This window comes from Bombus vancouverensis, chromosome 2, assembly GCF_051014615.1.
Source record: "Bombus vancouverensis nearcticus chromosome 2, iyBomVanc1_principal, whole genome shotgun sequence".
In the NCBI taxonomy this organism is placed as follows: domain Eukaryota; kingdom Metazoa; phylum Arthropoda; class Insecta; order Hymenoptera; family Apidae; genus Bombus; species Bombus vancouverensis.
This window is the reverse complement of record NC_134912.1, coordinates 15,160,096-15,175,931: the sequence shown is the minus strand read 5'-3', so window position 1 is coordinate 15,175,931 and position 15,836 is coordinate 15,160,096. Positions and strand designations below refer to the sequence as shown.

Sequence of the window (15,836 nt, the reverse complement as noted above, 5' to 3'; positions counted from 1 at the left end):
GTTTCCACGCTGCAGTGGAAATGATCGTCGGCTGAAAAGAAGTGGAGAAATAAAAGTTTTCGTGAAATTTCAATTGCTGAATAAATGATAGTAATAATCGTAAATATTTTCTTGGCTTTCTACTAAAACTAATGCAAACTGATCCGTTGAAACTAATACGCATTCATTATGCAGCATTATCGATATTAATCTTTTGTCTTTTTTCCTTTTTTTCTAAAAGTATGCAAGTTTGCATTTGTAAAAACGAGTTTCGATAGACATATATTTATACAGATATATCTATAATTGTTATACGATCGTGGTAATAGTCAAACTGGCCTAATATTTTTCTATTTCTTACGCAAAATTCTCAGACAGCGTTTCTTACTTTCAAAACAGCAAACCTGACGATTTACAAGGAAAGAACTAAGCATCGATCGTTCTTGCTTTTCGCTAATCAAATGTTAAAAGAAATTACTAATAGCGAAATACAATTTTTTCAACAACCAACCAACTGTGACAAGACAATGTTTCGCGTGTTTCCCTTTCTATAAAATCGCGACACGTTCCCCAGCGTTTTTACAACGAGGAAGCAATTTTGCATAGTATGTGCAACGCAGAAATGCACAACACACTGTAACCTATTTAACAACGTGCTCGTCAGAAAACACAGAAACTTCAATGTCTTGCGAATCGGACAAAAGAAAGACAATGGCACAGCTACGTAAAGACAAGAACACGCGTTCTCGACGATGCAATCCATTCGAAGAGTTCCATCAGGAACAAAGTATTCGTATTCAGCGAATGACTTGCAGAATCTCGATGGAGCGAGCGTTAAGAGCAGTCGATCGCGAAAAATCTTGGTTGTTAATCGTAGTGGCGAGCGCGAGCGTGAGCGTGGACGGTCATCGTTACCTTTCTCACGCTCGAAGCCAGCGGACAGCAAACCGAGAAAGTGGCGGGCAGCCGTAATTTCTTATGCACGCGGCCGCCGCTTACATCCTGCGCGATATCTTCTTATTTCACCGAGCGAGCTCCGTAAAGCGTTCGCGCTGACATACCACCGCACCGGCACGGCAGATCCGCGTGGAAAATGTAGCAAAGCTGAAAGTGTCGGAAGTAACGCTATGATACGGAGATCTGGTGCAACGTCTCAATGTTCTACTTTAACGAGTGGATTTGTTTTCAGTTCGATCTGGTACAACGTCGTTTGAGAATACGCTCGTGTTATCGCGATGTGAAACTTCTTTTTCATTTATTTGCGACATTTTCATTTTGCGTCTACCGAATCGCGTTATGTCATTACGTTTGAGATTTACCGCGTATCTCGCAGCGAAAGTTTATCGCATAAATGAAAGATCGCGCAAGAAATTAACGGACAAAGAAATTTTGCCATTCGAGAATTTTAAACGTTAACTCGAGTACAGCTGAGTTTCGCCTATTACGTTCTGTATTTATTTAAATGCTGGAGCTCGGTTAAATTCCAGTTCGATATTTATCCTTAAACTTAATACCACCGACAGAGCATACAGTTCGCACTAAAAACACACAAACGATCCTAATTGCGGTATTACGAAACGGCCGGTCGCAGAATGGCGTGTGTTAATTTCCGAGTTAACCGCATGTGACAAACCTTATTTGCCACAGCGACCGTTCGCTTCGTGCAGCAAAAATTCATTTTGTATCGTTGCCGCCTTCTACATTGCGGAAATCGAAACGCGTCACTTTCTAACAGAAATTTATGAAACGAGTTTATAAATAATATTAATTAAAATTGTACGTTAGGTTAGCTCTCGAAGATTTTCAATCAGCTGCGTATTTATACAGATATTGAATTTCCTGTCAGTGGTGTTGTTTTTTTTTTGGAAATTAATGACGGAGAAGTTAGCGGTTTAGGTGTAAGACATTCTAAAATTCAATATTTATAGGCGACACGCTATCCGTGATAATTATTCTAAATGGAGAACGTTTAGTTGAAGGATCCGTCGCCTAGTCATAAGTCAGTTCATTGAAAGTCTTCTGCAAGCGACATTTGAATTTCTAATGATAGCGCAGCTCACTCGAATTTTCACTCCAGGCTTCTAGTTAACCTTACGATCTACATGGCTCTTGCTTCAACATTCTTATGCATACAGAAATCCATAAATTCTGTCAGCCGTAGGATCATCGAAACTATGTGGAAACGTAGTCGAGATTCGAAAGTACGGTCGTTAATCTGTCGCGAATTAACATCAGTTACCAATTGCTAGCAGAATAGTTGGATCCGTGTTTAAAGAATACAACACGCGCAATTCAAACTCCTGCGAAATATCTGACGTATCTATAAAAAAATCGCGGAACACGGATAAAAGAAAAATAACAATATCGAGGAAAAATATAATACGAGCTTAGGTTACCTACCGATCCGGGGATTTGCAGTAATAAGACCGCGGCTATAGTATTCAAATTGTTATCTAATTGCGTAATTGTGCAAATTACACGAATGTGAAGCTGGCTCCTCGTAACCGCTTCGATGTTATTATTTCTAGTCGATTGTCGCAAAACCTCGACGTAGCATTTAACGTGTGCCTCCTTTGCCTTACGTAACTATATATCGTCATATATATACTGCCACTTAGTGACAAAATCCGCAATCACTTAGTTGGCAAGCCAACAAAACGCGACACCGATCAGTTCAAAAAGAAAAAATGAAGAGAAAAAAGAAAGAAAGAGCGATAGTCACATTAGGAGGACTTATCTCGAATGTGAATCAAGCGAACCAGGATCGGTGAGTCAGAGGAACGAGAATGGCAACGCGAGCAGGTTCCGCCAGCGTCCGATCCTCTGGATGCAATTAGGCGGTCGTAACATGTAACGATTTATATTAATCGAGCTAGCGTTAGTCACAGCGCGGATCGAGCGGAATTTCACGGTTCTGAGCAGCCACAGCTGTTTTCGCAAGCAACGCCGTCGATCTCGAAATACTTTCACGAATGGTCGCCATTGATAAAAGAAAGATGGATGATATTGTGATGACGAGAGCGGAGAAAAAATGCGAGAGAATTTTTCCACGGATTAATTAATTGGACGTGCTCGACTAATTCTTCGTGCAGGTTTGCGCAAGCCGAATTTTACGAGCCAGCCTTTGCTATGCGCGTTAATTAAACGGCAAATTGTCGTGGATCGAGTCGCGTCATGTCTTGCACAGTGTCGAATGCACTAACGATATATCACCGTGTAAATTAGATCGTTCGTGGACGATTTATGAATCGTAAATACTTAAATCGAACGGTTAGATCGGTTAAGTTGGCTAAGTTAGATTCGTTTCGAATGATCGTGACTACGAGTGGATCGCTTGATCGAAAGGTATTGTGACTTCGTGAGTGATGGATATCGGGAAAATTATGCACGTTGACTAACGGCGTGCATAAACGAGCAAACGCATCGACGAGTACCAGGGATCATGTGTTCGATGTTTGACGCTTCAGACTTTTCACGGAGAAAGAGAAAGACGACGTGTTTCCTTAGTCGAAGAAAGTAAAAGTCCGTAGGGAATCCTGAAAAATTTCCGTAGAATTTTCCTACGAAGATTTCCTATGAAGAATCGTTTCCAATGATTGCATCGAACTTTCGATAATGTTCGCGGTTATACGACCGATTAATCGCATCGTATCTTCTTAAATCGGTAAACCGCGTTAAATCAGCCTGACGAATTTCTAAGTTTCGCAATGTCGCGCTAATTCCACGAACGTGTTACTTGTCGATCGAGATCGATTTACCTTCCGATACAATAAATCGATTTCTATGGTAATTGAGAGATATGGTACACGATTTCGTTACCAAAGTTTCGCCCGATTAATTTGAAACTTTATTGTGAAAAGCGTGATAAATTCTATTGTTTCAACGAGTTTGTAATTAAACGAGACTCTTCGATCACGATTAATCATTAATATTGTACTATGTCAGCCGTGTCTCGTTACAGTGCTAATGAAATTTCAAAGTGTCTCATATAACGCGTAACAGTTGTCGACCAGATGATCGGCTGAACTGCGAACATAATTCTATATTATTCTGTTATTCGTAAAAACAAATACAACGATATTCTTTCGCTTGAAAAACAAGTAGAAACACTAAAATACCGTTTTTTGGTCAGTTTAGCCTAGCGGCAGGGTTAAAGCTTCCTCTTCCCACCCATACGAATACAAGCGCCTGTGGGCGTTCGCGATCGCAACGCCGCATCGTTGCTCCAGTCCTCCCGGCGGAAATTAGTTTTCGCGGTCCTCTTCCACGCACATAGCTGTACACACGCATACTCAGACGCGCATAAGTAAGACAACACACACTCGGCGAGCGTAGCTTGATGTATGGGCTACATATCGGGCGAGTGCGTGACCGTGCGTGACCGTGCGTGACCGGGACTCGCGTGCACCATCTCTGGGGCCGCGCGAGTGAGTTGTTCCTCCGCCAGCGGCGGGGACGAAAAATATGTTAACAAGAACCGTGGACGGCCGCGTAGAGACTTCTAATTCCGACCTGCTGCTCCCTTCTTCCACCCTCCTACACCTCTTCACCCCTCTTTTTCCTCTCATCCTTTAATCCCTTCTCCTTTGGATGGTACCCTCTCTACCATCATGGATCACCGCGAGCCGTCGGCCGCTACGCGATGAAGACGTCCGTGGAGGCAGACCGACAACGGTTCTCCACCGCTCGATCCTCGATGGAACGCGCGTCTTCCGGCTTGAATTAATCAGCGTGGAATCTCGATTATTTGAACCGGTCGCGCGCGTGCACGGGTTCCGCCGTCCTTTACGCATTTCTTTTTCTCCCCCTTTCTTTCTGCCCTTGCTCGTTCGCCAACGCGAAACACAGCTCGATTTTTTCACGTTTTTACCCGGTCGAGCCGTTGAAATCACGGTTAGGAAGATCGTGTTAATTGCACGCACGGGCCGTGGTGATCGGTCCTCTTCTTTTTTTCCAGTAATTCTTTGTGCCCTCTTTTTTCTCTCTCCCCTTTTTTCCTTGCCTTTTTTTCGGCGATTTAACCGGTTGGTCGGTAGGTAGGTCGTTTAACGAGTAAAAAGCGGTCGCGTGCTTTTTAATTGAGGCAATTAAGGGATCGCGGCTGGCACACGAAGGAAAGCGGCTCGATTCCAGCGTTTTTGCCCCGCACCAATTATGTTTCCCTCGATAATTCGACGACGCTGCACGAGCTCCAACTATTATTAATACGTGCATTACGAGCGTGTGTACATCTGCGCGCGTGTATCTGTGCACCAGAATAGAGAGTTCGAGGTGGTGCGTGGAAATCGTCAGGGGTCACGATCGATTTACGAAGATCGTCCATCCGGCCACACCCAGACACCCGGTACTTACTCGATGTCGTCTTGGTCTTCGTTGCACGCTTACCACGGTAAAATGACATAGAAGATTTCCTTCAGCAGTAACACGCGCCAATTATGCGCTCAAAAAGGATCGATCCGTGAGGAAGTTTTATCGATTGATCGTATTGCGAGGAATGGAGATTATTCAGCGATAAATTAGTACCACTGGTGTATCCGAGTGTAGTTTTTATTCATTACGTGTATATAATAATCGACTCTATGATCACCGTGAAAGCCGCTAATAAGTTGCACAGTGGAGAGGAAAAATTCCGATTCTGCTCGCTCGAGCATCGAATTCGTTCCGCACGCATCGCAGCTCTGCATGAAGCCCTGCGTACTCGGGTCGAAGAGGTCACGAGACCGACTTTCACCGCGTCTGGCCACCGTATGCACAGATCGATAATAATCGGCCGGATGGTTAATTGTCCGTCGAGCTACACCTCGCTCAGTGAGAGTTCTACCCATTTACTCGGTTCGATTTATGGAAAGATCGGGAAAACGCGCACCAGCTTTCACTCTCCCCTTTTCCGTCTACTCTGGCAGGCGAATAATTTTTTTCGAAAACGGTTCGACGCGCACCGTGGCTGGTAATTAACCCGCGATAGAACGATGGATCGGTTAATTGGCCACGATTAGCGATACAACGGTGTTAAAGGATGCAGGTGAACTGTTTGAAAGATGGCTCGGATAAAAGAGCAGACAGAATGGTTGGAAGAAAAGATTCGGTCGGAGCGTGTACTTTTTCTAGGTTAATTAACGACTAAAGTCATTGAAGCTTTTTGTGTTTAACTATATTCTTGTTTCGAACTTTTTGTTTCGGTGGCAGGATTCAGGTCAACCGTGCAGGAGATGCCTTAGATTTAGATGGAAGTGAGAGTAGTTGGAGAGGAAGATCGGATAGTGGTCGAAAGATAAGATTGCATGGTATAAGCTGTGCGAGTTGATTGATGGCCAGAATCATTGAAATTTTTGTAGCTACTTGTTTTCTGATTTCCAAGTTTTTCTTTCGGTGAATGATTCATAGGAGAGCTATGAGGTAGATAATTTAGATAAAGTGGAAATTGTATGGTTGAAAAAAGAGATGTGTATATCTGTGTTGATTAAATCGTTGCGTCTAACGTTGAGCGGGTGAACTTTGCTTAACATTTTTCTGAAATATCGTTGCGTTCCTCTGTGTTTCACAATTGGTTTGTTTAATTACTCCGATCTGTTCACGCCGACTAGATAAATCTTGATTTAATTGCCAGTGAATATGAATCGAATCACATATACACGCAGATACATTGTTTCATTCAAGATTTAAACGTGTCTAATTTACATCGTATCAAGTACGTATAATTAGGCATTGGATTTGTTCTTACAACCATGTTAACATCAAAATATCATTTCAGACATGACAGATTCCTGATATCACGATAAACAAGGTAGTTTATCCATTCGTCGAGATACAAGGTGCACGTGTTCGTTTCGATGATAATTAGAGAAAGGATAAAATATTAGCCAAAGAGCGCGAGACAAAAAAATAGCTTATATCCTGTGTTCGTAATTATTTTAATAATCCACGTAGAAGGATCACGGAATACAACGTGCGGAAACTTGCACGTGAGTAAGAATCCGAATGCCTCGCCATAATTGAATTTACAACCGATCTTCTAAAAAAACAACGACCCATTGATACTTCATAAATCCATCGTTTTTCCGCCTCGAGCCTTCCAGCCGACGCAATTACCCTTCTAATTTAATTGTACATAAGGTCAATCTGATAAGGCGGTTCTGTATGTTTCTATAATTGAAACGTTACCAAGCAACCAACGGTTCGTTCGTTCGTGAGCTCGATAAATCCGATATTCTCGATCGAAATCCCTTTCAGACGAAGGAAATATCACGGTATTTTCTATATACAATATTCGTCACTCTTATTCGTCGCTTGACCGCGGACGCTTATGCATATTCGAGGTATCCATTTCCTTTTGAAAATTATTCGTGCGATTGTACGAGAGAGCATGGGATGTAGCCACGGAGTTTGTTTCCCTAAGGCCGCGTTTCTATCGGCGCACAAATGCCACGGAATAACGTTTGAGATATTGGAAAGGCCGAAACAGAGTGTCACCACGCCCAAACGAACGTTTGCGTGCTTTGCATGACACCGTGAGCCTGTGGGAACGAGATTTTAACTTCGATATCGCAAGCGTTGCCGATTTATACGACGATTATCTGGGTGTCTCTTGTTTCCGGTTATATCATTCAACGTATTCGTTCCGTAACACGAGACTGGAACAACATGAAGCGTGTGAACCGCTTCAAATTCATACTGACTTCCTTTTTACTCTGTTCCAGTTGTATCTTTGTTCGTACAAAAAAGCTCGTTCAAATGTAAAAAGAAATGCACTCTTCTGCTTAAAGATCTCTTCGATCGTAGTTCAAATCGACTGCAGAATACAAAAACTAGCTTTAACAAAGTGCAGGGGAACGAAGCGTTAGCAGACGGAGACGCATAAAGAACAAAGCTCGAAGACTTCCATAGGATTAACCAGGGTGGAGGTTTATCTCATGTCGGCGTCTCGATTCGACCGGCTCGAATCGATTCCGCGAACGGTTTCAGGGCTCGGCGTTGGCCCGTGAGTTCCATTAATATGTATGATTGGCCAGGACCACGCGGCTCCTTCGGGGCATCGGAGGAATACGACGCCATTCTGCAGCGGGGGCAGATGTTACGAGTGGTGTCACAGCATAAATCGCGAAACGCCGCCAATTAGTCGGCACCGCACAAATTACACCGCAGTGAATTAGAAAGCAGCCCCGCCCCTCGAGCAATTCTTCTCCAACGATGCTTCTTTCGTGTCGCTAAAAATACACCGCCGTTGTTTCGTAGTATCCTTAGAAATTGACTCGTTCGGAACGTCTGTTTCGTGCGTGCTATTCGTTTCCACATATTCTATGTTATTTTCGAGGCAGCGGTCCACGTGTCTCCGATACTCGAAACTCGTTCTCGGTTATTCGCTACAAATGTTCGTAGTGACGTGACTTATTTGTCCTTGTTCGTCCAGTTTTCCGGACACAGCAGGATTTTCAATGAGTTTTATAGATTTACGCCGATGTTCCGACACGTAACATTCGATAATTAGACGCTAATATAATTTTTAAGAAGAGAGTCTGGTCGTGTATCGTACGATACGCGTGTTTTACGATACACGGAACGCAAACGTTCGCAGTCGGCGACAGAATAAAATACGCGACATTTCATATGCCCGAACCAGACGTATCCGTACCATCTTCCAAGTTGTTCTTTATTTCCTCTATAATCAGTGGTTGGTGAATCGTCCGAAGGCCCTACGATACGCGTAGCAAAGAGAGAAGAACGTGGCCGAGGTGTGGTGGCAGGCAGGTGAGCGCGGGCGTGCGCGTTTCACGTTGGCATTTGCTAATGGCAATCTCGCGGAAAGAGAAAGAACGTCGAAAAGGGCGGAAGAGAGAAAAGACGGGTTCGAGAAGGCCCGGGGAAAAAAGTGATCGGGCGCGTTTATACCGGCATTAGCCTTCTTCCTCTTAGCGCCAGGGGCACGGGTGAGATACCCGGTCCCGGGACCGAGCACCACGGGACGAGCACACCCACCTACGATGGGCCGAGCAACGATATATTACTCGCGCGCCTCGTGACACCTCACCTGCCGAGTCTCTCCCTTTCTGTCTCCCTCCGTCACTCCTTCTCGCGCCTAGCTGCTCCTCTGCGGCTGTCTTTCGCTCTGTCGTCTCATACAGGGTGTCCGATGAAACGGAAGTTGGTGATTCCCTGTTGACGAAACAGGTCAAAGTTAGTTAGAACGAATATAGGGATGGAGCAAACGGGCTTTCAGTTGTTTTTAGGATTTTTGGATCGTTTATCATTCCTGACAGAGTATCGAACGAATCACTCAGACGATGAATTCATTGATTCCTCTTGCCCAAGAATTCTCAATTTTCGTACCAGACTAATGCGTGCCTTCTCAGAAATCGAAGGATCACCCTGTGCGCCGTTGGTGGTCGGTTTACCTTCTGTTTGGCTGAAATAAACTTCCTAATTACCAAATCTCTCAAGCTTCGCGATTTATCTCTGTTCCTTCATTCGCGTCTGTTGAATTTGCGTTCTTTCGTCCAGGAAAATGTTCAGATTGTGCGATATGAAAATGAAAAGGACGCGGGTCCATTGGTCACAGCGACACCCTATAGCGTCGTACTCGTCTGGATGTTCCTCGAGGTGGCTTCCTCTCGCGACCAGCTATCTCTCCCTCTCCGATTTCTCCGAGTGCTTCCTCGTGGGTGGATACGGAGCCTGGGGATACGTTCGCAGCCGCGGAACAAAGTGCGTCCCTTCTGCCACGGAGCGAGCGGTGCACTGGGCCCCATAAAACGCCGCTTATCCCGACTCCGGCCGACGACCACGCTCGCGGCGTAAATCGCGCTCACGGAAACGTAGCGGGCCCCGTGACAAGCAACGAGAACGCGATTATGCGCGTGCAACTCGCATAGCTGCGCTCGGATTAACTCCCAGTCGATTCCAGAGAATTCGAGCCGGTGTTTCCATTTTAAGGACACGTGCTGCGTCTGCGAGGCAACGATGCGATCAAAAACCATCGAGACATTCCAACTGTCGCGTCTTCTTCTCCAAGTCTTCTTCTTCTTCCGTCCGACTAGAATAATCCCGATCGATACAATCTCGATGAAAAAAAAAATCCTGAGAATTCGAGCAATAGTTTTCATCGTTGGCTCCGAAGAAGAAAATTCGAACTTTGTTTAGAGTTTAGAAGCATAGAGTGAAATACGTCTCAAATGTGGACTCGAGCTAGAGGAACTTCGTTGCTTGTTTCACGTATCTCTCGAATTTATGCGCTTTACGAGTTTACAACTTGCTTAAGACCATTTGTAAAGAACATTTCCGTATGCGTCACTTGGAATACCTACCTTGTACGTATCCGAAGGTGGCCCGTTAGGCCGGGGAGACCAACTTGTTCTTGCTAAACGGAACACGTTAAGTAAATCAAAAGCAACGAGCATCATCCGCATGAAAGTTAAATTGCTACGTTCATTGATAATTCCATGGGCTTCGCCTCTCTGGTATGTCGTTCTGAAACCGATTGTATCTGAATCTTTTAGACGCAGACCTTTGTTCGTGCTTTAATTAGTACAGGATAGGAAATACTACGGATGGAGAATCGAGCAGACTTGCGTAATACTTTCCTTGTCTAAATAATAGTAAAACGAAGCAAAACGATCGTTTCGTAAATAGGCTGATATTAATCAAAAGACAAACGTTTCATTTAATCGGTAATCGATTTCGCATCCAAGTTTCTTGCCCGTTTCTATAGAATTACGCCAACTGCGCTGCTTTCCAACGATTCAACGTAGATTATTTGATTAAGTATTACTTAGCAATTAAAGCGATTAAGTCACGAGTCGTGAAAACTTTTTACGAGCCTGTCGCAATCACTGCGATGTACGTAACGAGACCTTGCTAGATTTTCCACCGCGCCAACTTAACGAAATATCAGCTTTTTGTATGCAATTTTCCCATGGTTAATTATCTTTCAAACTGATTCTATTCCGTAGTATCTTGGACAAATGGCCTAATATCGGGTGAACCATAAACAATGTCTCGAGAAACCCAAAGCGCTGACAGGCCCGTCAATGTATCGTCGGTCCTTCGGTCGAATAATTACGCGGGAAAAAGGCGACGGACGGTTGCGGAACACGTACGTGGTGGGACTATGAGAAAAGACAAAGGGATGCTTAAGGGAGAAAGACGAATTAACAGTCAGTCGTGAGTTGAGAAGTCAGAGAATGTGATCAGCGTTGTGAGAGAGCGTTGGAACCGTGATGACGAGAGTTGTAAATTAAGTCTTTACTTGTCTTAGTTGTAGCACATTACCGTATTTAGTTCACGTTAAATAACCATCGTTTCCCGTTTAATCCATTTTAAATAAATATAAATAAAATCCTACAATTCTAATTAAAAATAACGGGAATCTAAAGTATCTTGCGCGTATACTTTGACAATCTTCCGACTCTCGCGTACCAGCGACGAGCACAAAATTCCCATTGCTCCGTAACAGTACAACTAGCAGCGCCGCGTCTAACAGTATCCACATACCTACCCTTCGGCTGGAAAGCGGAAAGAAATCCGAGAAGACTAACCAGGATAGAGACGTCACGTTTCCCTGGCGTAGGTTTCCTGCGCGACACCGTTCTCCGGCCTCGGCTTACAACAAATCGTAACGAGTCCGTTGCGCGCTAAGCGGAACGCTCGGCGAAATCGTGCGCCGCCATCTATCTTCTCGTCGGCTGGCCGCGTGTCGTAGGTCACCGCGCCAGGCAATCCCGTTTAACAAGGACATTGAAATCTGCGGGCCGCGTAATGATCGCTGACGGATGGGCCGACGTTTCTCGCCAACGGGTCCACGAAGATGGACGAGAAAAAGCAACGACGAGACGTGCCCCTGCTACGAGAAGTCTGTCGTTGCTTTACAGCCTGTAGGATCGATCGATCGACCGATAGATCGACGCGGCGAGAGGTAGCGACCGGAATCGGTGTACAGAACCGCGAACAAGGAGATGGCGAGTAAGTATGCGGATCATAACTCATCGCTGTGCCTCGAGAGAGCAGCCCGCGAAATAGGAATTAGATCGTCGCTTTCCGTACCTTTCGAGACCTCGTTCGTCGGGTGAAACACGACGTACGTAGCTGCTCTTTACGCGCCTACTGAATATACCGGCATCCTCTTTGCGCAACTCTTCTATCGCGCGCTTTCTACGGACTTGTCAGTGCTGTATTTTTTCCCTCGCACCGGTGATGATTGGTGATGAGCCGGTGATTGGAGAGGTTGTTGAACGTATCAGTTACCGCATACTTGTTGCGCGTATCGTGATCCTTCGATCCGTTCGATACGTTGAAAGGACGCGAGATATACAGGACTGTCGGATGTCTGCGTCTTCTGGTTCTTAAATGCGAAATCACGAAGCGTCTTCGAGGTTATCGATAGCCTGGTGCGTGCCAGTACGCCAGGGTTAAATCGAGTTCACAGTTCAGTCTCCGTCTCTATTGTACAAATTTTAGAATGACGTTATCACGGTTCGCTGAAAATCCTGTAACATATTTATTTATTCGTTTAACGGACACAAGCCCTTTGGTGTCGGATATACACGAAATAAAGTACAAAAGAACGAGCATTGATCGTAAGCTACGACTTTTCAATTTCATACGAGCTAACATGGATACCTTAAAGGAGGTTACGTGAAAAATGTCGACGATTACGCTAACGTGGTTCGCAGTTGAGCAAAGTCTATTGATACGATCGAAATTACCTAAGCTAGTCCGGTATGCAGCGTTATGAAGGAGTTACACCTCCTTTTAACGGATATCGTAAGAGCGTGTAATCGAAAAAGTTAACAATTTCTAGACAGTCGACGAACCGACCGAAGATTGAAAAAATTAACGCCATATTACGGAGAAACCGACGAGCAACTCTACTAGCTTTTAATTAAACGTAATGCAAAACGCTTGTGTCTCAACTTCTAAACTTAAACCTTTCGAAAAAAAAAAGCAGCTTCTATCGAACTCCTCCCCTCCCATACAGCAAGAGTCTCAGTGAGCATCTCCGTAGAAGATAAGATTCCAGGATCGCGGGTTCGGAAGAGAGAGCAGGGTACCGGTCGCGCGGTATCTACGGCGTCATCTTCGCGGCATTCCGCGTAAAGTCGAAATCGCTTGGCTCGCCGAGGCGGGGTATGAGAAGCCGGCGACATTTAGCTCGGCGATCGGTAGGACACCTGTGACATTTCATTAAGTGCCGTTCGTGGCTGCCACGTAGAGAAAGAAAGAACGTGAGAGGGGCAGGGGGAGAGACGAAGCGAAAAAGTCGGAGGAAACGCGGCACGGCGCAAAGTGGATTCATTACGCGGTGGCCCGCGGAATCCGGCACTCGCCGGAGCGGTAGCAGTCGCGCCGCTATGTACGAGCTGGACGCGAGCATTAGTTTGCGTCCTGGCGCGCCGCGGTGGCCATTTAACATCGGCCAAGCCGCGATGCCAGGCCCGCGCCGAGGGTCGTTGCGAACCGCTGTCCGATACGCGCGCGTTTCGTTGCGCGCCAACGAAAAATGAGATCGGTCGACACGCCGCGCCGCGCCGCGCCGTGTTCCTTGACCCCGCCGCGAAGCTCCGCGTGAGAGGAGACGATACGCTCGCGACGCTCACATAATTCTGAGGCTTCCTAGCTTATGGTGCTCGCGCTAGCTCGCTGCTGGTATTCAACGAGTATTCGGGGATCCAGAGAAATGGATAGATGTGTATTTTTAGGTTGATTGGAAGTGGCGGTGGTGATAGAAAATGGTATTTCAGGACTGGTATCTCGTATTAGAAATGGTATTCTTGAAAGTGTAAAAATGGTATATCGACCGAAAGTAAAGGCGTAAATGGTGTATTAAACAGGTGATACCAAGGATTCTGAGAATGTGCCAGGCAGCTGACAAAAGTAACGAGACAGAGTCGTAAAGTACACGAAACAATCGGAAACTAGTTTACGATAAGATAGTGGATATGGTTTGTTGGGTTAAAGCAGGCGCGAACAATTCAGTATAAACATGTTATGCAAGCTCTTCGAATGGTAGCGCAAAAACGTATTAAAGTCACTTTTTCTGTAACGTGAGTCACGCGTTCTTAGTGCTGCGGTGAGTAATATCGATATAATGGTAGAAAAAACACGGCAACTTACGCCAGAACGAGCACGCCAATTAAGAATACATATTTGTTCGGAAATTAAATGGTACGTTTGTCGAGGGAAAATACAAGATAAGATTTTAATATCGTAAAAAAGTGACGAGCAATTTATGAACAGCCGCTTCGTCCTACACTGCAGCAATAAATCGGAAAACGCGTGAAAGAAAAATCACAAATTTCAAAATCGTTTTCACCGTAACAAATACTGTTCTTTCGCCGGAACGTCTCGCGAAACAAATTACTCGCGAGTTCCTGTCAATTCGATGGCCAGACGCGGGTTGGCCGATTGCCAGGAATTTATCGCTGAAACATCAAACGCGTCCAATCTTTCATCGCGCTCGATATTGCTATCTTTGACCACTAATTGCTCCGTATGTGCAAATACGAGCATTCCCTTAGAATTAAGAGACAAACGAAACAACAAAACGCATCCTGTTTCCTCTTACGCGCGCACGCGTTTCTCGATGCTCTGGCTGAACGATTTCCGCGAACGCCAAGGCGTGTCTGGTCGCGAATTCCCAATTATTCGAACGAATCGTCATTGCCATTGGTGTACAGATAGGTATGCGCTTCTCGAAGAAAAGAGACGAAAGGACGGAAGGAGGATGGTATGGAGGAAAAAGCAGCGGCTGAATTTTTGCCGGGAATCTTCTCGCGCATTTCCATACGCGAGCATTCGACCGAGTAACATCATAAATTTCCATGACTGGCTTGTAATTACCATTATTAAGTTCCCGCGCGGACCGCGGCGCGCTTTATCGGCGAACTTTTACGCGGCAAGCTCGCCGCTGTCGCTGGCTGCGATGGTACCGGATACCGATCTCCAGCTGTTGCTAATTGAAAGCAATACCGGGCGTGTCTTTCGGACGTTGAACGAGTGGAGGATCGCGAGGCCACGTTCGACCGCGCCTCGCCGGAGGAAACGCTCGTTTCCTAGACGAAACCGAGCTTTGGATGCTTGGCAGTGTTCTGAGATCTGCCTTTGGAAACCCGGCTAAATGGACTGTGGCGAGTTGCCCTGAATCGCAATGAGGAAGTCTCGAATATATTATTTGGAAAAGTTCAAGAGGTTGTTGAGTTAGACGCGTGTCGAATTTGCAGAGCTTCGCTGACTAAGGGTCGAGGCACGTGTATAACAGACTGAGGCTATTTTTCGACACCGGTTCGATAACCAACCGAACAGACTTGTCGCTAAAACGAAACGCAAAAATCGACAACGCAACGAACGATATGACATTTCGAATGAATTTCCGTCATCGAGGACGAGCAATCTGTCCGAGTTTCAAGACTTAGAGTTAAAATCGTTCGGTTAAACGTATAACACGCAGCTCTGACGAGTGTCGTATCGACTCGTCAAGGTTCAATCCCAACAGGTCTATCGTTGGTCGAGTCGAGTCAGAGACCCCTCGTCGAAGTGGCGGTAATTAAAGATACTATCAGTGGTGCGTGTCAGCGCGATATCGGCGAGACGCGGACTCGTACGCGGGACCGCGTACCACGGCCACGCTGGTACGCGAGACCGTACGGAACGTAGTAACCAGTGCATCGGGTGCACCGTCTCCGTTTCATTGCGAAACGATCACGGACGATCGTTCGCTCGCTTTACGTTTTCTGAGACCGCGGGAACCGTCGTGCGAGTACCAGCGATCGCGTGCTTTCCACAAACGGAATGGTAGTTTATCGTTAGACGGTTTCGCGACAAAGACACCGTGCGAAGCACCGTACAAACCACAGGATACATTTTTTCGC

At 45.6% G+C, this 15,836-nt stretch overlaps 1 long non-coding RNA gene across 1 annotated transcript in view; it reads right to left on the bottom strand.

Annotated features, from left to right (window-relative positions):
* The window catches only part of LOC143305161 (uncharacterized), a 46,081-nt gene that overhangs the window by 17,202 nt on the left and 13,043 nt on the right, over positions 1-15,836 (bottom strand). Inside the window, exon 2 of the long non-coding RNA XR_013061883.1 lies at positions 9,005-9,129. This is a non-coding gene — a long non-coding RNA (uncharacterized LOC143305161). The remainder of the gene's footprint in view (positions 1-9,004; positions 9,130-15,836) is intronic.